At 41.3% G+C, this 21,799-nt stretch overlaps 1 long non-coding RNA gene across 2 annotated transcripts; it reads right to left on the bottom strand.

The window, feature by feature from the left end:
• Positions 1-16,720: 16,720 nt before the first annotated feature.
• Positions 16,721-20,371, bottom strand: LOC130983143 (uncharacterized). 2 transcript variants are annotated; one of them, XR_009087265.1, is made up of 5 exons: positions 19,829-20,366; positions 19,647-19,722; positions 19,084-19,218; positions 17,669-18,065; positions 16,721-17,293 (listed from the first exon to the last, which is right to left on the bottom strand). It is a non-coding gene; the product is annotated as an uncharacterized LOC130983143 (long non-coding RNA). The 2 variants fall into 2 exon arrangements; XR_009087264.1 differs by having other exon boundaries at positions 17,669-19,218; positions 19,829-20,371.
• Positions 20,372-21,799: the final 1,428 nt, after the last annotated feature.

Raw genomic sequence — 21,799 nt, 5'->3', positions numbered from 1 at the left:
ACCGTCCACCACGCAAACGAGGACGTCACGACGGACCCACAACATCCCGAGAAAGCCAGGGACAAAGCGGCACAAATCATCCAGGATCTCTGTCTCCGAGTCCAAGAACTTGAAGGCAAGCTAAGCGACCGGGAAAAACACAATAACGAGCATGGAAGCCAGGCAACTTCCAGGTCAAGATCCCACCACGGAAGGTCGCCAATCCGGCAGCACAATAGGAGAGATGGTCGCAGCACCTCACGCAACCGCCGACGCGAGAAGTCGCCCGAACGACGATACGACAAGAAACACCATCGCAGCGATTCTCGGGATGTAAACCGTCAGCATGATTCAGACGAAGACCGGAGATACCGAAGCACCAAACGCACGAGAAGCGACCATACTATAATGGGAGCTACGCCCTTCACGGAAGGAATCTTAAGAGCAAAACTCCCCAAAGGTTTCGACAAACCCACCGACATGAAGTACGACGGAACCAAAGACCCTCAAGAGCACCTAACGGCCTTCGAGGCCAGAATGAACTTAGAAGGAGCATCCGACGCAGTCCGATGCAGAGCCTTCCCAGTAACCCTGGCCGGGCCAGCGATCAAATGGTTCAACGCCCTCCCAAACGGATCCATAACTAGCTTCCACGACATCACAAGAAAATTCATGGCCCAGTTCACAACCCGAATCACCAAAGCCAAACACCCTATCAGCCTGTTAGGGGTCACACAAAGGCAAGAAGAATCCACAAGAAAATACCTCGACCGCTTCAACGACGAATGCCTAACGGTCGACGGACTCACGGACTCCGTTGCCAGCCTCTGCCTAACTAACGGACTCATGAATGAAGACTTTCGCAAACATCTCACCACCAAACCAGTGTGGACCATGCACGAAATCCAGAACGTCGCCAAAGATTACATCAACGACGAGGAAGTCAGCCAGGTCGTCGCCGCCAACAAACGGCAGCACGCCGCCACCCAACACGGCAACCCGACTCCCCGTCATAACGCACCACCCAAAGAGAACCAACGAGACCACCTTAAACCAACCCACAGACCACCAAGAATAGGAAAATTTTCCAACTACACTCCCCTAACAACATCAATTACTGAGGTATACCACCAAATAGCAGACCGAGGCATCATCCCCAGAGCCCGACCACTCAAGGAAAGGACAGGAGGAAACAAAACCCTCTACTGCGACTATCACCGCGGATACGGCCACAAAACACAAGATTGTTACGATCTCAAAGACGCTCTTGAGCAAGCTATACGAGACGGCAAACTCCCCGAGTTCGTCAAAATCATCAGAGAACCAAGGCGCGCCGACAGAGACAAATCACCAGAAAGAGAAGGACGCAACCCAAGAACCCAAAAACCACCCAGGGAAAACACCGAAGAAGATCCGACCATCATAGTGAACGTCATCACGGGCAAAGACGTACCAAATAAATCAAAACTAACAATGAAAAAAGACCTCAAGATAATGGCCGTCAAAAACCACGACCCAGTAACCATTGCCAACAGCACGATAACCTTCTTACCCGAGGACTGCCAGCACGGCACCTCGGCAGGAGATGCCCCCTTCGTCATATCAGCCCGAATCGGAACAGGACTAGTAAGAAGAATACTCGTGGACACGGTGCCGACTCCAATATCCTCTTCCGAGGAGCCTTCGACAAACTCGGGTTCCGCAACGACAACCTCCAAACGCATCGCCACGGCGTCACGGGCCTCGGAGATAACTTCCTCAAACCAGACGGCTCGGTCACCCTCCCCATCACCATAGGAACAAGCAATCAGAGAAAGACGATCCTATCCGAATTCGTCGTCCTAAAAGACTCCACAGCCTATAACGTCATTCTCGGGAGAAAAACAATTAACGACTTCTCGGCAGTCATCTTCACCAAATACCTCCTCATGAAATTCAAAGCCGATGACGGCACCATCGGAACCATTCACGGAGACCGAGAAGTTGCAGCCGAATGCGACAACAATAGCTTAGCTCTAAGGAAAAAATCCCGGGACGCGGCCGGAATATTCCTTGCCGACCTAGACGCACGGCTTGACGGCCAACCTAGACCGGAACCAGAAGGGGACATGGAAAAACTACAAATAGGGCCAACCAAAGATGAATACACGTTCATCAACAGAAACCTCCCACACGACCTTAAAGAAGAACTCTCTCAACTTTTGAAACAAAACAGAGACCTATTCGCATTCACACCAGCCGACATGCCGGGAATAAGTCCCGATCTAATGTCTCACCATCTGGCAGTAGACCCCCTAGCCAAACCCGTGGCGCAAAGAAGACGGAAAATGTCACCAGACCGAGCCGCCGAGGTCCAAAAACAAGTAAAGGCCCTGCTCGAAGCCAACTTCATCCGAGAACTCCCTTACACGACCTGGCTAGCCAACGTCGTACTAGTTAAAAAGACTAACGGGAAGTGGCGAATGTGCGTTGATTACACAGATCTCAACAAAGCATGTCCAAAAGACGCCTTCCCCCTACCAAACATCGACGGACTAGTAGATGCAGCATCCGGACACCGGTACCTCAGCTTCATGGACGCATACTCCGGCTACAACCAGATCCCGATGCACCGACCAGACGAAGAAAAAACAGCATTCATCACCCCAGACGGAACCTACTGCTATAAAGTAATGCCCTTCGGCCTGAAAAACGCCGGAGCCACCTATCAGCGACTCGTAAACAAGATATTTCGCAACCTAACCGGGAACAAAATAGAAGTCTACATCGATGATATGCTCGCCAAAACGGAATCCGGGGAGCAACTAACCGACGATCTAAAGGTCATAATGAACACCTTGCGAAAGCACCAAATGCGACTCAACCCAACAAAGTGCGCTTTCGGAATGGAAGCAGGAAAATTCCTCGGATTCATGATCACACAACGCGGAGTTGAGGCAAACCCGGAAAAATGCCGTGCCGTCCTGGAGATGACAAGTCCCAAGAACCTCAAAGATATCCAAAAGCTCACCGGCCGACTAACCGCACTATCCCGGTTCCTCGGAGCCTCGGCACAAAAGGCAATTCCTTTTTTCAAACTTATGAAAAAAGGGATTCCGTTCAAATGGGAGAAAGAATGCGAAGAAGCTTTCCAACACTTCAAAAAGGTCCTAACAGAACCTCCAATCCTTGCAAAACCTCAAACAGGGGAAACACTATACTTGTACCTCTCCATAACGGAAGAAACAATCGCAGCAGCACTCGTCCGGGAAAACGAGAAAAAGGAACAAAAACCCATATACTTCATAAGCAACGTGCTACAAGACACGGAAGCCCGTTATTCACGACTAGAAAAACTGGCTTTCGCACTCCTCTCGGCATCCCGACGACTACGACAATACTTCCAGGCCCACCCCATAACGGTCCGAACCGACCAAACGGTCAAACAAGTATTACAAAAACCCGACCTAGCAGGAAGAATGCTAGCATGGTCCATCGAGCTATCCCAATTCCAGATCAGGTTCGAGCCCCGAAACGCCATCAAAGCACAAGCCTTGGCCGACTTCATCGCCGAAATGACTCCGACGAAGCTGACACCCGAACCATGGAAACTGCACGTCGATGGCTCATCAAACTCCACTCACGGAGGCGCCGGAATCATACTCGAAAACCAAAATGGGATCACAATTGAACAATCAATAAGATACGACTTTCCAGTATCAAACAACCAAGCAGAATACGAAGCCCTTTTGGCAGGCCTAAACCTAGCTCGGGAAGTCGGCGCCAAGATACTCGAGGTTAACACCGATTCCCAGGTGGTATGCTCCCAAATCAACGGGAGCTACCAAACCCGGGACCCCCTGCTCCAACAATACCTTAAAAAAGTAAGTGAAACAAAAGAAGGATTCGAAAACGTCTCCATACATCACGTCCCCAGGGAACGAAACGCCAGGGCGGATCTACTTTCCAAACTAGCCAGCACGAAGTCAGGACACGGCAACAGATCGCTAATCCAGGAGGTCGTTAAGTCGCCTTCCGTATCAACGGAAATCAACGCACACCTAACATCCTCAAATCGGGAATCTTGGACATACCCGATCTTGCAATATCTCCGCGACGGAATCCTACCACCAGACCCGAAAGAAGAGAGGAAGATAAAAAGAGAAGCCGCTAACTACACCATCATAGCAGGACAGCTATACAAACGCGGATTCTCGCAACCCCTACTCAAATGTGTAGAATCCGAGGACACGGAATATATACTCCGCGAAATCCACGAAGGCTGCTGCGGTCACCACATCGGAGGAAAAACGCTAGCCCAAAAAATCATCAGGGCCGGCTACTTCTGGCCCACAATCATTCGAGATTCCATACAACTCACAAAAAGCTGCGACAAATGCCAAAAGCATGCCAATATCCACCAAGCCGCCCCACACCAACTCAGCGTTATATCGGCTGAACGGCCATTCGGCAGTTGGGGAATCGACCTCGTCGGGCCCTTCCCCACGGCACCCGGCCAACTTAGATATCTCATCGTCGCCATAGACTACTACACCAAATGGATTGAAGCCGAACCCCTGGCCTCCATCACGGCAACCCAATGCCGGAAATTCGTCTGGCGACAGATCATTACTCGGTTCGGAATTCCCGAAGTCATCATCTCTGACAACGGAACCCAATTCACAGACAAAAATTCAGAGAACTCTTAGAAGGATTGCACGTATCCCATCGCTTCAGCTCGGTAGAACATCCCCAAACAAACGGACAGGTGGAATCCGCCAACAAAATTATCGTCAAAGGACTTAAGAAACGACTTGACGAAGCCAAGGGATTGTGGGCAGACGAGTTGGGATCAGTCCTATGGTCATACCGAACAACACCCCAAACAAGCACGGGAGAAACGCCCTTCCGACTCACATACGGCGTAGAAGCTGTCATCCCAGTAGAAATCGGAGACCCCAGCCCCAGAAAAACGGTTGGAGGTAACGACGAAGAAGCAGAACGAGACCTCATAGACGAGGCAAGAAGCATAGCCCACGTCAAAGAATTAGCACTCAAACAAAGGATCAGCCTAAGGTATAATCACGGCGTCATCCGACGAGAATTCGCGGACAACGACCTCGTCCTACGACGAAACAACATCGGCCTCCCGACCCCAGGAGAAGGAAAGCTCGCACCCAACTGGGAAGTACCATACAGGGTCAAGGCCGTAATAGGAAAAGGAGCGTATAAACTCGAACGACTAGACGGCAGCGAAATACCAAGAACTTGGAACGCGGCCAACCTACGAAGATACTATACTTAAATAAGTCACTCTTTATTTTTTCCTTTAAATCACCCTTTATTTCCCTTTATTTTTTATTGTTCATTGTCTTTTAGAACCTCGGGTACTCTTTCCCCCACGAAGGGTTTTAACGAGGCCCAACTATTCAAATAAAATTCTTTACAAGTTATTTTCACTTCATCCCCATTACAAGTCACTACTGTTTCTTAAAACACCAAACGAAGACACGGCCATCGCTGGAGGACTGATCACCCTCCAGGCCGAACACACGGGTACCCAAAAAACCGACCAAACAAACGGTTACAACAAAAACAAACAAAAATGCAAGAAAAGCCCGAACGGCCAAATAAACACCACAAGCGGATCATACAAAAGGCCCGGACGGCCGAAAATACTATTGAACGATCCCCAAAAAGTCACGGCCCTTGGCCAAATAAAAACATTCAGAAACTTAACATGTTCAAAAATAAAGTACGAAAAGAAACTACTCAAATATCTACAATCCGACCATCACGAACGGTCTTGAAAGCTCCCGTCACAGACACATCCACACCAGGGGCCAACACAAGAAACTGCGCTTTCATCGTCTCCTCGGTAGCAGCAATGGCATCCCCGGCATCAGCCAACAAAGCCGCTTTCTCCTTCTTCAAAGCCTCAACCTCAGCCTTCAAGGTTTCCGACTCAACGAGGAGCAGGGCAGCTTGAGAACTCGCATCTGAAGATTTCTTCCGCTCCTCAGCCAATTGAGAAAGAAGCGAAGTCTCAAGGCCGGCAAGTCGGAGAATCTCCGCCCCGGCATCCTCCGACGACTTCTCCGCCTTCTCCTTTGCAACCTTGGCTGTCCCAAGCTCCTCCTTTAACTTGGTCACATCGGCCTGGGCCTGCCGAAGCTTCTTCTCCAACAAACCCACTTGGGCCATCACAGGCTCCGCCTTCCTAACAACCACAGCAGACCGGAGAAGGGCACGGTAAACCGACTGAGCCTGGCCAGCAATGTCACAACCATCAAAAAACGACTCTGTCCCGGGCATTAAATGCTGATCAATAAAGCTCGTAGCATCGAAACGACGGTCCATCACGCTAGGAACCAAGCCCTCCTCCTCAAAAGTCTCACTACCCGGCTCCTCGGTTCTACTCCTCTTCCGAGAAGCCTCAGCAGCCGACACCACGACTACCTCAGGCGAGCCAGGAGGAGCCTCAACACCAGCAGGTCCCCCCGAAGGAACTACCTCCTGAGGAATAGCCTGCGAATCCACGGCTGGGTTGGAAACAGGGGTCGAAGGAGACGAAGACCCTTCCTCCCGAACCAAAGCAGCCTTCAACCTCGCCAAGGTAGTTAGCCCGCCCGCCATCTCAACTGCAAGGAAAAACAAAGAAAAGTCAAAAAAAAAAATAAAAAAATAAAAAAATAAAAAATATATATATATATATACACACCAATATATGTCCGACAAGCCTCGGGATCCCCCATAACGTCCCGAGGATTCAACGGACTCTCGCCAAACAAATGCCATAAAACGCTGGCGACATCCTTATCCTCCCGAGACAAATCGTCATAAAGAACTTTAGTCAGAACCGACGGCCCGGCACCAAAATTCCAGTAAGTTGGAAACCGGCGCTCGCCTTCCAAGGTAAGCCAAAACGGACGGTGCCCCTCAACGGGACGCACCTTAAAATACTCCCACTTAAACCCATGAAAGGAGTCCTCAAACAACCCGAAAATCCGACGGTGAGGCTGAGCCCGGAAAGACATATACCCTTTCTTATGCTTCCCCTCTTTAGTCGGAAGCGTGCACAAGAAAAGGAAAAGGAAAACAGGAACCGAAACCGGGAGATCAAGATACTGGCACACCAACTCAAAACACCGAACAGCTGCCCAACTGTTCGGATGAAGCTGAGACGGCGCCACGGAACACCGACTAAGTAGACCTTGAACAAACGGAGAGAAGGGGAACCGCACCCCGAGCCGAGTAAACATGGATTCGTAGACCCACATCCAGTCCGGCACGGTGGGAGAACGGAGGTTTAGATAGCAGACGCGCTCATCCGCATCAGGGAGCTCGAGTATATATCGCCCCTCCTCTTCACCGCCACCGCAGATCGCTCCCTGATCGCGGAGCCGTTGGAGATCACCCTCCGTCAACCGCGATGGAACGCCCCACACATCGCTGGTCACCCAACCATAGCGATTGGGAACGCCCCTGGAAGGGGGAATGGGGGCACCCACACCCTCATTTCTCCGACGCTGCATACCTAAAACAGGGAAGAGCACCACCATCAGCCCACCAACTCGACACAATTGCGAAAAACAAAAACCTAAGACACCACTACAAGTAAAACAGAAAATGGCGGTGCTCAGCCCCTTCCCCAAACTCAATACACCAAACACAGCAAACAAAAACAAAGGGAAGTAGGCAGAACAAAACATGGCAAAAACAGAAAAAGGCACAAACAAACGAAGTAGCAAAAAGAAGATACCAACCTGGTAATAGTAGAAGAAAACTCGAAAGAAATGCAGGGAAATGAGGAGAAGCAGAAGCAGCACCAGGAAAGCAAAAAGCAGTTTTCTCTCAGGAAATGAAGAAGTTCTCTCTCAAAAGAGAAAAACGGACGAGGGAAATAAAAACCAAAAACGAAACGGTTTCGAAAAGACGAAAGGACGCACCTAACCCTCCACGCAATGAAAACTCTCGGGGGCAAAAAAGAGAAAACCCCCACCACAATAAATGCCCCCTCGGAAAAGCAAACTAATCAATTACGCCTCAAAAGACGCAACAGGCGCAGCAGACACGGAAAGGTCACGTCGAGACCAAAGTACGGTCAAGACGAATCTCTCACCAAACGAAATCAAGAAGCCGACCTTGTCGCCAAACGAATACTCGACCAGTACCAAAGACGCAGAAAAACGCTTCGAACTCTTAGCGACAAACCGACCTTACTCGCTCTCCCGCTACGGGGGCAACTGTTACGGATCCGGCCCACGGACCCCGGACCCACGACCAAGACCCGAACCCGGCTTACCGGGTCAACCCATCTCGTCTTTCTAGAAGGCCCCAAATCGGCCCTCTAGATCTTCTAACTAACTTTCGAATTCAAACATCTCCCTTATCTTAAGCAAATAAGATAAGATAAGATTATCACCATCACCTATAAATAGAGGACCCAGATCCCTCCAGGTATTGATTCATCACACACACCTTATACCTCTTAGATCTATTCTGACTTGAGCGTCGGAGTGTCTTTGCAGGTACCTCCCCTCCGCTCCATCAGGGCCGTCCGACATCCGATCCGACCCGCAGGTTCCCGATCCTCCTCTCAACCCGTATCAGAAGCATTCTGTACAATTATAATAAAAGAATATTTCGTGACACATTTTGGTTTATCAAATTAATAATATAAAATATAAATTATAAGTTATATATAGAATGAAAAGGAAATAGAGAAATAGAGAACAGGAGAGAAGTACATAAGAGGAAGAGAGTTTATCGATTTTAGAAAAAATATTCATCTTAATTTTAATGAGTGTTATTATGTGACATATTTTGGTTGTTAAATTAGTAATATAATATAGCTATGCTTTTATTTTAGTTTTAGTTTTAATTTAATTTTAATTACAATTAAAAAATGGAAAAGTCTAGGGGACCAGCAGTTTTATTGAATTTTGGCCAGCATGTAACCAGCAGAGGAAGGTGAGCCATTGGATGAAATTTCACACCAATCTCACACCATCAAATCATCATTGATGGCTAGTTGATGGCTAACAATCACAAAAATTGCTGGCCCCCTAGCATTGCTCTTAAAAAATATCATGTTGCAAATTTTGATTGTCAAATTTGTAATTAGTCATTGATAATGATATATAAAAGAGATAAAGTGGGTATAAGAATAAGAGAGATAGAATGGGTGCAAAAATGAGAGAGATAGAGAGAGAAGGAGAGGAGGAGAGAACTCTTTAATTTTGAAAGGAAAGATTGGATTTCAATTGTAATAAAATAGTAACATGTGATATATTTTGGTTGTAAAATTAGCAATATATAATATAGTTATATTTTAATTTTAATTTAGTTTTAATTTAATTTTAATTGTAATCAGAGAATATTATGATGCGCACATTTTAATTGTCAAATTTATAATTAGTCATTGATAATGATATATAAAAGAGATAATGTGGGTATAAAAATAAGAGAGATAGAATGGGTGAAGATATGAGATAGATAGAGAAAGAGAGGAGTTAAACCCTAAAGTGGTCTCTGAAATTCACAAAATGCACCGATTTAGTCTCTAACTTCCCAATTGCACTAATTAAGTCCTCAAGATTGAAAAAAATGCATCAACGTGGTCCCCCTCATATTTTTTGGTGATATTCCTTGCCAGTCGGGAGTGACGTGGATGTTGGAGTGTGTAACGGTTGGTTGAGGTGTCAAATGAAAGTTTAAACCCTAATTTGGTCCTGATCCCTTTTTAAACCCTAACTCGCAGCACTTCTTCGTCCTCATAATCTTCTTCTTTTTAAACCCTAACTCGCAGCACTTCTTCGTCCTCATAATCTTCTTCTTCTTCTTCCCTGTTCATTCTGGTACCCATTGCTTTTTCTTCATCATCATGTGGTAAATAATAATAATTTCTTCGCAGTTCTTTTTTTTTCCCTTTCGATTTCTTCGATCCTTTTATTTTTTATTTTTCTCAACTCAATTTTATGGTTTCGATTTTGGAAGCTTTCTTTTATTTAGCGTCAATTTTGTGTTTCTTCTTTTGAGTGTTTGATAAATCTTGCATCTTTTTCTTTTTTTTCTTTAATATATCATTCAAATGCTTATCGATTTTTAGGTTTTTTTTTTATTTATTCATTTTTAAAAAGAATTTATAAAAGAGGAGAAGGATTTTTGTGCAAACCGATACCGGGTGTGTCCTAAGCATGGAATTGGATCGAGGTGACAATGCACATATTGTGAAGAGGAGGCTGCAGGTTGCCCTTAATGTGCCTACTGAACAAAGCTCACTAACATTTGGGAATTTGGTCTTGAAGAATGACCTTAGTGCTATACGGAAAGATTCGCCCCTCCTTCACACAAGGAAACTTATTCATAGGAGCTCATCTACACCGTACTTGTCACCTATCGGACGCGATATGCAGTAAAGGGACAAGAGTGGGATTATTGAGATATTGGGGCAGTCAAATCACCTTAATAGGATGAAAGATATGGTCAAAGACATTGTGAAGGCAATTAAGATGGGGCAGATCCAATTCCTGTTCATAGTGGGCTTGGGGGTGCTTACTATTTCCTGAATAGCCGTGGTGAGAATGCAGCAATTGTGAAATCAACTGATGAGGAGCCTTTTGTCCCAAATAATTTGAAAGGTTTTGTTGGTAAAGCTCTTGGACAACCAGGTCTGAAGCGCTCGGTTCGGGTGGGGAAAACAGGGTTCAGGGAGGTTGCTGCTTATCTTCTTGACTATGAACATTTTGCAAATGTGCCTCCCACTACCTTGGACGTGTAGACGAAGGAGAGGGAAGTTCTATGCGATCAACCACAAGAAGGCCATGTCAGAGCAAAGACACGTCCAACCATCATCCAACCAGCAAAGTAATAGGTAGGAGAATGAGCAGGGAAGAAGAAGAAGAAGATTATGAGGACGAAAAAGTGCTGTCCTATTTCTAAGTTAGGGTTTAAAAAGGGATCAAGGACTAAATTGGGGTTTAAATTTTCATTTGCCACCTCAACCAACTGTTACACACTCCAGCGTGCACTCATTCGTCACATCACTCCCGCCAACAAAGAATATCACTGGAAAATATGAGGAGGACTACGTTAATGCATTTTTTCAATCTGGAGGACTTAATTAGTGTAAGAGCAATGCTAGGGGGCCAGCAATTTTTGTGATTGTTAGCCATCAACTAGCCATCAATGATGATTTGATGGTGTGAGATTGGTGTGAAATTTCATCCAATGGCTCACCTTCCTCTGCTGGTTACATGCTGGCCAAAATTCAATAAAACTGCTGGCCCCCTAGACTTTTCCTTAGTGTAATTAAGAAGTTAGGGACTAAATCGGTGCATTTTGTGAATCTCAAAGATCATTTTGGAATAACTTTTTAATTTTGGAGAAAATAATTTAATTTCAATTGTAATAAAAGAATAACATATAGTAACATTTTTATTGTAAAATTAGTAATATATAATAGATTTAAAAATTAAAAACTACTGATAACAAAAAATAAAGTTAACCATGGTCAGTGGAAACATTTTTTTAAACGAGATTTCTTTTCTAATATTTATAAACATTTTTTAATTTCTTTTTCACCTTTTCAATTATTTTCTCTATTCATAAATAAATTAACTTCTTCTAAAACATCTAATCCAAAAATTTTTATGAATACATTTTATTTAGGATTTTATTTTCTTTTAACTCATTTAATAACGTGTTAGATTTATATTTTAATAGTCTAGTTCTTGTACTTTCCACTGTTAAATTATTTGCTCGTCTATAATATATATGGATAATTATATACCTTAGGGATTAAAAGATATTTGATGAAGCATTAGTAATTTTAAACTCAACCAAAAATATCAATAATTACTTATATCGGCAAAAAGTCGAACTTGATAATAATATTAATATTATTATCTAAGATCCATTATAATTAGAGCAAATAAAATAAATAAATAATATAATAATAAAATTATATTACCATTTATTTTACTTCGGAATTCGAAATCGACTCGTGAAAATAAAGCTAATCACTTTTAAAATATTATTTTAAGAAAAACTCGCGTTAGTGAAAAAATTAGAGTTGTTACATTCTAACCCCCCTAAAAAAAAACTTTGCTCTCAAAATTTTCTTTACCTGTAAACAAGTTCGAGTAATCGGTCCTTATCTTATTTTCAAATCCTCAGGTGTGTTGTATTTTCTCATCTCGTCTCAACTTACGTATAGCAGTTAAAGAAATAAAGAATGCAATGCACCGGAATCGTGAAGTGTAGTTAAGAAGCGAGTTTTGACCCAATACTGACCTTGGGTCAAGGAGTCTAAGTACGAGCATCTTCAGTAGTCATTGTGAATACTCTTCCTAGCTGTTGCAATTTAGCTACTCCTTGTACCGATTTTTCTAGACAACTGCTTGCTATATGCCCCGGTTCACCACAGTTGTAGCAGACCCTCATTCAAAAATAACAAGGTCTACTAGTGTGATCCCTTCCACATTGCCTACACGTCGGGCCCTCCTGACTCTGGTGAGGTTGCTTACCAGTGTTCTGTCTTAGCCTATTTCCATTCCCAGCAGTAGTTGAGCGCGTAGGAAAGTTTCTAATTTGTTGGTTTCCTCGCATAGGTACTCCCGGTGCCTCAAAATCAACCTTCCATTATACCAAATGCCTATTGATGAGTGGATATTTTATACGCTTTTTATCATCATTTTCATATAGTTTTTAGTATGTTTTGTTTAAGTTTAATTAAGTTTTCATAGGTTTTAATACAAAATTCACATTTTTTATTCTACTTTGAGTTTGTATATTTTTATGCAATTTCAAGTAGTTTCTGGCTGAAATTGAGGAGCTGGAACAAAAGTCTAATTCAGAGGCAGAGAAAGCGCTGCAGATGCTGTCCGGATCTGACCTCCTTGCACTCGAATGAGCTTTTCTGGAGCTACAGAAGTCCAAAATGGAGCGTTCTCAACGGCTATGGAAAGCTAACATCCAGCGCTTTTCAGAATTGAAGGCCCAAAACTGGCGTTCAACACCAGCCTCCTGTCCTGTGCTGGCGTCCAACGCCCACAAAGGAGTAGCCAGTGTTCCAAACACTCACCAAGTGGGCCCCAAAAGTAGATTTTAGCACTAAAAGACTATTTTACCCTTTTTATGTAATCTTTAGTCATTAGTTTAGTATTTAAGAGAGAAGATCACATAAACACACGAGCTCTTCCAGCATATTTTTGAATTCCACCTTCGTATTTTCTATCAGTATGAGTTTCTAAACCTCCTAGGTTGAGGGGAGGAGCTCTGCTGAGTTTTATGGATTAATAAAGTACTATTGTTCTATTTCAATTCGTGATCAATTCTCTATTCTAAGATGTATCTTCGTTCTTCATCAATATGAATGCGTTGAACCAGCACAAGGTTATCCCATTTTAGTAGAATGATTCTACATGGGTTCAGAGTGAGTCTTTCATCGGACAATGATGAACCACTAGCTTGATTATACATCTCTTAGACGACTAATCCACGACTTCGTTGGGGACTTCTCGAAACATCAGTTCAGCCGAGGTATGGGGAGATTAGAGTCTTTGTGGTAGAGGCTAGAACCAAGGCGCAACATCCTCTGATCCGAAAGATTCGACCTTGTCATGTGGCGTTTTGAGTAGGATCACCAAGGAGAATGAACTGCAGGAGCTTCACCTTCAATCAGATTGGATCCGCACTAACCCTGGAATTCAGATCTGGAAGAGTATTAGCGATTTCTTAAAAAAGACGATAATCACATACAACCTGCCATAGAAGAAATCATTCACAGTTGAAGAAAACAGTAAGACCAGAATTAATCCAGAAGAACAAAGCATCTCTAAGCCTTAACCATCTTCTTATCACTGGTTATAATCAAACATAGTAATTCCATCTTATCCCAATTTTGTGCGTTTAAGCAATCAATCAACTTTTCTATCCGCCTGACTAAGATTTACAAGTTAACTGATGAATCCATATTTGATGATAATTTTTGGTTGAAATTTAGTGGATTTCATCATATAAACCTGCACTTATCCCATTAAATTGCATGCTTGATTATGAAAACATGCTATTTTGTGCCTAATTTAGTCAATTTTATTCCATTTGCCTTCCATTCGATACCTTGATGTTGTTTGTGAGTGATTTCAGATGTATAAGATAGGAATGACTTGGTGAAAATGGAAGAGAAAAATGTAGGGGTGGCAAGCGGAGAAGCCCGTCCCGCCCAGCCAGAAGCCTGCCCTTTGGCGGGATGGCCCGCCCAGCCCCGCCTAGTGAGGCGGTCCCAGAATCCTAGGCCGCCCCGCCTAACGGCAGGCTGGGGGCCAGCGGGCTAAGCCCGCCAAGTATCCTCTTTTTTTTTAGCTATTAAATAATATATATAAAGGTATAAAAAATCTCTTCTATTTTTTACTTTTAACTATTATAATTTCTAAAAATATAAACAAATTATAATTTTTATATTCACAAACATTAAAGTGTTTGTAATTATAAATATCTAATAAATATAATTATAAACCGAGTTTTCATCTAAAACATAATTATAAATATTGTTCCTAAAGCAAAATAAACATAATCCAAAACACTCAATTTTCATCTTCATTCTCTTGTAAGTTGAGTTGGGAGAAGTTGGGTTTTGGCAAAAAAAAATTGTAAAATTACCCTTGCTAAAAAAATACTAAGCCTGGCGGGAAAGTCCGCTCCCGCCCCGTCAAAGCCCGTGGTTTAAGCGGTGTGGGTTAGGCGGGCTTTTGCTATTTGGCGGTCCCAATTTTCCAACCCAGCCTGCCTTTTTTGGCAGGTTACACGGGCCGGCCCGGCGAGTTTAGGCCTGTTTGCCACCCCTAAGAGCATGCAAGGAGGAGGAAGCATGAAGAAACAAAGGAGAAGAGCAAAGTGATGCGTGCGTGCACACAAGCCTTTGTGCGTACGCACAGGCACCAAAGCAAAGCGAAGCGTGCGCGCGCTGGCATCGTACGCATTGCACGATAATCCAAAGCATTGCAAAGTGTGCGCGCACAACCTGAGATTTTGGTCGAATGTGTGTGCACATATTTGTGCGTACACACAAGTATCCGCACATGCGTTCATTAAAAACGCATGTGACTCGCGTTTTTAAGGGTTTGAAGGCCCAATTCTGATGCTAGAAGCTCATAATGGAAGGGGAAAACATTGTAGAGGATAGCATATCATTAGGGTAGTTTTTATATAGTAGTAGGAGGCATTCACTACAAGAAAATAAGCTTTCTGCCACGTTTTTAAAGCGTGCCGAAAAGTACAAAAAAATATACCGATAGCTTTTTGCCACGCTTTTTGAGCTATCAGCACGCTTTTAAAAGGGTCACATCCGCCAACGTGCCGGTTGCTCTATCGCCACGCTTTTGTAGATCTATCAGCACGCTTTTAATGTTGGCACGCTTTCATCTCTTACCACGCTTAAAATAAGCGTGGCCATAGGTCTTAACCTATATGCTTAAAAAGCGTACCGATAAGTATACATATCACGATGCTTTTAAAGCGTGCCGAAAAATGAATATATAGCCATGCTTTTAAAGTGTGCACATTGGTTTGGGTTTGGATACGCTTCAGAAGCGTAGCTGTACGGGGACATCTGGCCATGCTTTCTTAAAGTACCTAGATGTAAACAACCTATTGCCACGCTTTTAAAGCATGACTATATCCTCATCAAATTTAAAAAAAAAAATTATGGGTGAACTTTAAAAAAAATGTGGTATTATTTCAGAAAATTTAAAATAGAAAGTAAAAACAATATATTTAGACAACTGATTATTCTGGATACATACCAATGATGAAAAGCTTTTTGTTTATTTCTATGATTATAGAGAAAGTTTTCATAAAAGTTCTAACAATACACAACCCACTAAAACAATATATATATATATATATATATATATATATATATATAGGCCCCAACTTGAACCTACATTAAATAATAAAACAAGCAGTTTCAATAGTTAAGCACAATTTATTTTTACTGTTCTATTAATGTTGGACAAGAAAGTAATACACATAAATTTATATATGAAGATAGGCCTACAACAATTATTTCATTGGCATGTTTGTCTGGTGCCCACCATGGAAAATTAGCATATGATACACTCATACTACTCATTCAGTGGTACAATTGAATGTTACATGCATATTGACTAAAATCTTGAAACAAATGACAGTTAGTAATTTTAAAGTTTTTGTGTGTGTGTTAATTTTTGCATTTAACTTATAGTTTGGTCTTGTGACTTTTAATTACAGTGGAAAATTATAGGGATCAATAGTTTAATAATTAAGGAAAAGTGAATTCAGCAAAGAAAACAATGAGGTTGAGATGTATATTTGTAACAGAGAGAATATTCTGCAAATTAAAAGTTAGTAGTGTATAGAGAAACTAAACATATAGAGAATAATTAACAGTTTTCCGCTTCTAATATGCATCTAAATGATTCTGACATAGTCCGAAAAGATTGCCAAAAAATATAGAGAAACTAAATCAACAGTAGATGCAAAGCATAAATTTGGTTAGGGATTAATACAGTAGAGAGTAAATATGGCAGCTAAAATATGAAAAAAAAAACCCCAAATAGAGACTCTAGGTTTGTAATGTTCATTTATATCCACTTTTTCAATTTCCTGGCACAAGGTAATGTAACATTGAATATGAAGCTTAATAATGAAACCCATGGTAGATTTTACACAGGTTGCTGACATTAAATCATTATTTCTCAGAAATAAGAAAGATTATAAGTGAAATAACTAATATTGAAATTGCTTTGATGTAATTTCATTCCAAAATACATCATCAAGTCAGAATATGAACTTATCTATTCAGATGGTGATGAAATGAAATTTTAAAACAAATATATGCAGTGAACAACTCATTTGAAGTTAATTATTTGTTTAAATTTAGCGATAAAAATGATAATCATTAACTTCTCAGACATGATAATATGTGTAGAAAACCTTAACTAAATGGGAAAGGATATGGATCAACAAAAAGGACACAGACATAACAACGAGAAGCAAATTTAGTCACCCGAACATCCTTAATTTCCCTTGACAACTCGCCCCAACACAATAAGATTCTCATTCAGATCTAGTATTGGTGAAGTGGTAATGAAAAGATCAAATCCTTTGTTCGTGTGCTTGCCCTTGGAAGCTCCAAGCATGAATGCTTCATGTTTCACACCTACATAATTATTTCAACAAAGCAGCCGCCTTGCCTCCTCTCTTAGCTGCTGCTGCTGCCTTCTTTTGCACATCAACGAATCGAATCCACTGAATAATCAACAGCCAATAACGCAGCAAGCAAACCTTGGATCTGAAATTAAAAAATGAATAGCATTAGATGGAAACCTTGGATCTGAAATTTGAGAAGATAAGAATAGATCTAGGTTGGCGTGTTGTGTAATAGGAGGAAGTTTAAGAGAGCAGAGGAGGAGAAGAACCCGAGCTGGTGCTTAGGGTTTGAAAGATATCTTGAAAATCCAGTGCTAATTATTTATAATAAAAAATAAATAAAAAGTAGATGACTAAAAAGATAAGGAAAACAAAAAAGAATTATAAACCACCTGCTGTTGCATATCTTTGAACTATGCTACTAGGCCAACTACTTAGATTATCATCTCGCACACTCAATCAGAACTAGGATCCTAACTAGGCATAAAATTCAATTCTCAAGGAAAAATATACTCACCTATGATTCAGAGTATGATGCCGCTGGAATGTCGAAACCAAGCCCATCATCAAACTGGGAGGAGAAGACACAGTTACAAGTTATGTTTGCAGGCTACATATGGCTAATAAGGAGATTTTAATTGGAAAAAGAATGAAATTTGAATTGGAAAGCAACATCTAAACCTTACTCAATCTTGTCAAGAGGTACTGAATGAAAGAGTATTTTGCCTCAGATTAAGAGAAACAATTAGGAGGATCTATTAAGAAGATAAATCAATTCTCATAAAAGTAATAAAGAAAGAATGCTACTCTTACTAACCATTTTTCCATAAGAGGAGACACCACCTTGTAACTTAGGAATGCCATCAATTTGCTCAACATAGCAGGCATTGATTTCGGGACACAAAACCATAACACTGGTTCATATGTCAGAAAAGTTAATACAAATCTATTTGAGCATAAATTTATTATAACTAAGCAGATTAACCTCAATTTGAATGTTAAACAGAAATCACAGCCAGTGAAAAAACATACAATCCATAAGACAAGTGTGATTTTGTTCCCTTCACAAACACTTCACCAGAGGTCTTGGTTGAAGGATGCAAATTACCCGAAAGAAAAAAAAATTCATAATTTCCAATTTAGCTTAAATCATACAAATATATTTATTATTGAGCAAGGACAAAGGAAGTTATTTTAAGACCTGAACTGGCACATAACAGTGTAGATTTCCCCACCTTTGCAAGTCCCATAATCACAGTCATTTACTAAACATACAAAAACGAATCAGATTCATTCATGGCCCTTATCACAAGAACAGAGAAACAGAGTAACACAACACACCATTAATACCTAAGTTTCCAAAATAATGGCCCTTATCACATGAACAGGGAAACAGACAGAAAAAATACTTACCTTGTAGTGTTTAAGGTGAGGGTTGAGCACAATGCGCTGTATAATACTCATTTTCATGGACTATAATAGCCATAACGAACTCTAATATTATAAGCATTTATATGTCGATTAATTCACCAATTTAGTTATTAAATAGGAATACCCAAATTAGTTCATATAGAATATTCAGTCAAACACTTCCATACCAAACAAATTTTAATTACGAAAATTAGCCTCAATGTTTTATTTTAACATTTTGTTACACAGATCATTTACGTGTTAAATTTTGCTAAAGATTTTATAAAAATCTTTATATAATTTTTTTTATAACTTTATACGTTATTTAATAAAATTCCTTAAAAATTTTTAAATTCTCAAATTAGTCCATTCAGGTAGTAAGCAATATAACCTAGAGAAATTCAAAGACTAATTTAATAATTAAAATTTAATAAAAATTAAGATATCCGATAAAATATTCCTTTGAAAACTAATTTAGGATATTACTTTTATTAGTGAAGATAGTAAACACCAAATTTTTACCTTATGTTGTTTATACTTTTCACGTATAGCATTCAGGGAACTGGCTTTGGTGTTGAGCTGCAAATCTACAAGTGCAAGAACAACAGTTTCAAGATTTGAGGCTTTGTAGTTTGTATAGTGCTCCAGGGTTAGATTCTGCAAAATTAAAACATGGATTTAACTAACTGAATAATAATTATCAGAACAAGGCAAAGGGAGGCCAAACAGAACCTAAAATATTAAACAAAGGAGGAAACAAAGACACAGGGAGCAATAACATTGGTGCAAGAACAACAGTTTCAAGATCTTTTGCTTCTTTTTTTTCTTCTTCTTCTTCATCTGAAAAAAGAATTTCATACCCTTGTTCCCTTCTTCTGTTTCATTGTTCTGCCATTTGGTGGCACTAACACATGCCCCATGAAGAACAAAACACCGTTAAAATTGGTTTCATTGTTGAAGCATACGAAACTTTTAACAACAGAGAGAACCTTCATTGACACAATTGAATAGGTTTAACCCAAAATAGAACGAGAACATACAAAAAGAAAAGAAAGAAAATCAAAGTTTGGATTGTGCTTCTTTACCTTTTTCTTCTTCAATTCCTCAGAATCTTTGTAAAGATCTCGTGACCTTGGTATGTATAATATGAATATGAGGATCCTGAAAACATTTTCAGACACAGTTTTACCAATTTCGTTCACAACCTTGGTTTTTTTTTTTTTTATTCTTTCATGACTTGTTTTTTGGTTTGTGTAGAAAGACTTACCAGTGTGTTTACGGTGCCGATTAAGGAAGAGACCACTGAAACAGAGACAGAGACAGAGACAGAGACAGAGACAGAGGGTTGCGTTTGCGAGGGTTTGCAAGGGTTTGCGAGTAGGAGGCCACACCGATGCCTGGGCACGCCGAGAGACCGATTGAGGGAGAGACCATTGAGACAAAGACAGAGACAGAGGGTTGGGTTTACGAGGGTTTGCGATCGTTTGCGAGAGACCATTGATGGTGCGAGGGTTGGATGCGACAGAGAGAGGGCTGGGTGTGATGGTTAGATGAAGGGCTGGGTGTGAGGGTTAGATGAACATTGGTGCGATGGCGATCGAGCTGGGTGGTGCGACGGCGATCGATCTGCAGTGATGAACTTGGTGCGACGGCTTGCTGATGGGTACGACGGCGGCTTGCTTCATCGCGATCGCCATGGTTATCTTAGGTTAAAAGTGAATTTGGGAATAAATTAAAAGTGAAGTGTGTACGTAGTAGTATATGCACTGTTATCACTTGGTTAACTTAGCAAAAATGTTAAGTGTGAAAAGAAGGGATGGGAAATTAAATTTTGGTACATACAGCATATCGGTACACTTTTGCAGGATGCCTAATTATACACAGCATATCGATACGCTTTATAAATGTTACCGTTAGAAGACAAATTAGCCACGCTTTTAAAGCGTAGCAAAAAAGCGTGGCCAAAACACAAATTGGTAGGTATCTAAGTAAAAGCGTGCCGGTTTTTTTCTATGGCCACGTTTTTTAAGCTAGACAGAAAAAAAACGTAAAAACATAGCCAAATCACAAATTAGTGGCCACCCTCACAAAAGCGTGGCCATTGACCACTTTTGGGTACACTTTAAAAGCGTGGCAAGAAAAAAGTGTGCCCATAAGCCTTTTTTCTTGTAGTGATTAGTTTAGTTTTCTCTCTTAGTTTTTGTAACACCCTACCATACAGAGTCCTATGCTTAAGTCATAATTCAGAGATGGCAAGGTATTACGACCTCTAAAATAAAAATTTAGTACGTATAGTAGTATGAATGATTGATTATAACTAGGAGCCTTTGTAGAAAAATGGGTAAACAAAAAAATTGCAACTCGAAAGCGCAACACTCCGATCGATAACGTAACGAACAAGGATAACCAACGCGAGATTATATATATACAAAGGAGTGTCAAAAACAGGAATATCAGGACTCAAGATCCGGCTGCGAAGATAACCGGTCCGAGCACAACAATATATACATATGATAAAATAAGGAAAACCCCAAAGGAAACCCAAAGGGACACAAATACAGAAACCTATTCTCCAAAATCTCCCATAAGAGGAGTCATCACAGTTTGTATTATTTAGTGGAGATAAAAGTATCTAAGCAAAATATATAAACCAAAACATAGTCCCGAGAACAAAGGATCTTCGTAAATCTAGAAGTCTCCAGCATGCCTCAGCGGGAAACCTCACGTCCTGCATCTGAAAACCACAAAATCCGCATGGGTGAGAACCAGAGGTCCCCAGCATGGTAACAACTTCCACATATATAATACATAATAATAGAGAAAAGCCGAAGGCAATCCTAGAACTTCCTCCAGACAATTCAAAGCTTATAAACAAGCTAAACCATATAAGGGCATCTGACTAAATATTCTTCAGTCTAACTAATACTTTCCTTTCCAATTCCTTCAAACCTCCCAACCACCAGCAGGAGTATAATGTAGCAACCACAGTTATATCAGACAAGAAATATACAATTAGGAACAAGTAAGACATTTAGACAACTAGCAAGTAATATGCAGTCAAATAGGCAATCTCAAACAATTCATATAGTATGCATATGATGAATGCCTGTTCCTAGTGGCTGATGATATCATCTGTCGGTTATAGAGCCAACCCGACAAGTCCTGGTAGCTAACCATTGGACTGTCCCTCTGTCACGCATCCCCAACTCGATTTATACTCGTTATAAACTTGATCATA

Source organism: Arachis stenosperma, chromosome 5 (genome assembly GCF_014773155.1).
Source record: "Arachis stenosperma cultivar V10309 chromosome 5, arast.V10309.gnm1.PFL2, whole genome shotgun sequence".
Taxonomy (NCBI): domain Eukaryota; kingdom Viridiplantae; phylum Streptophyta; class Magnoliopsida; order Fabales; family Fabaceae; genus Arachis; species Arachis stenosperma.
Note: the sequence above shows the minus strand (reverse complement) of the source record. Positions and strands in the feature narration are given on the sequence as shown.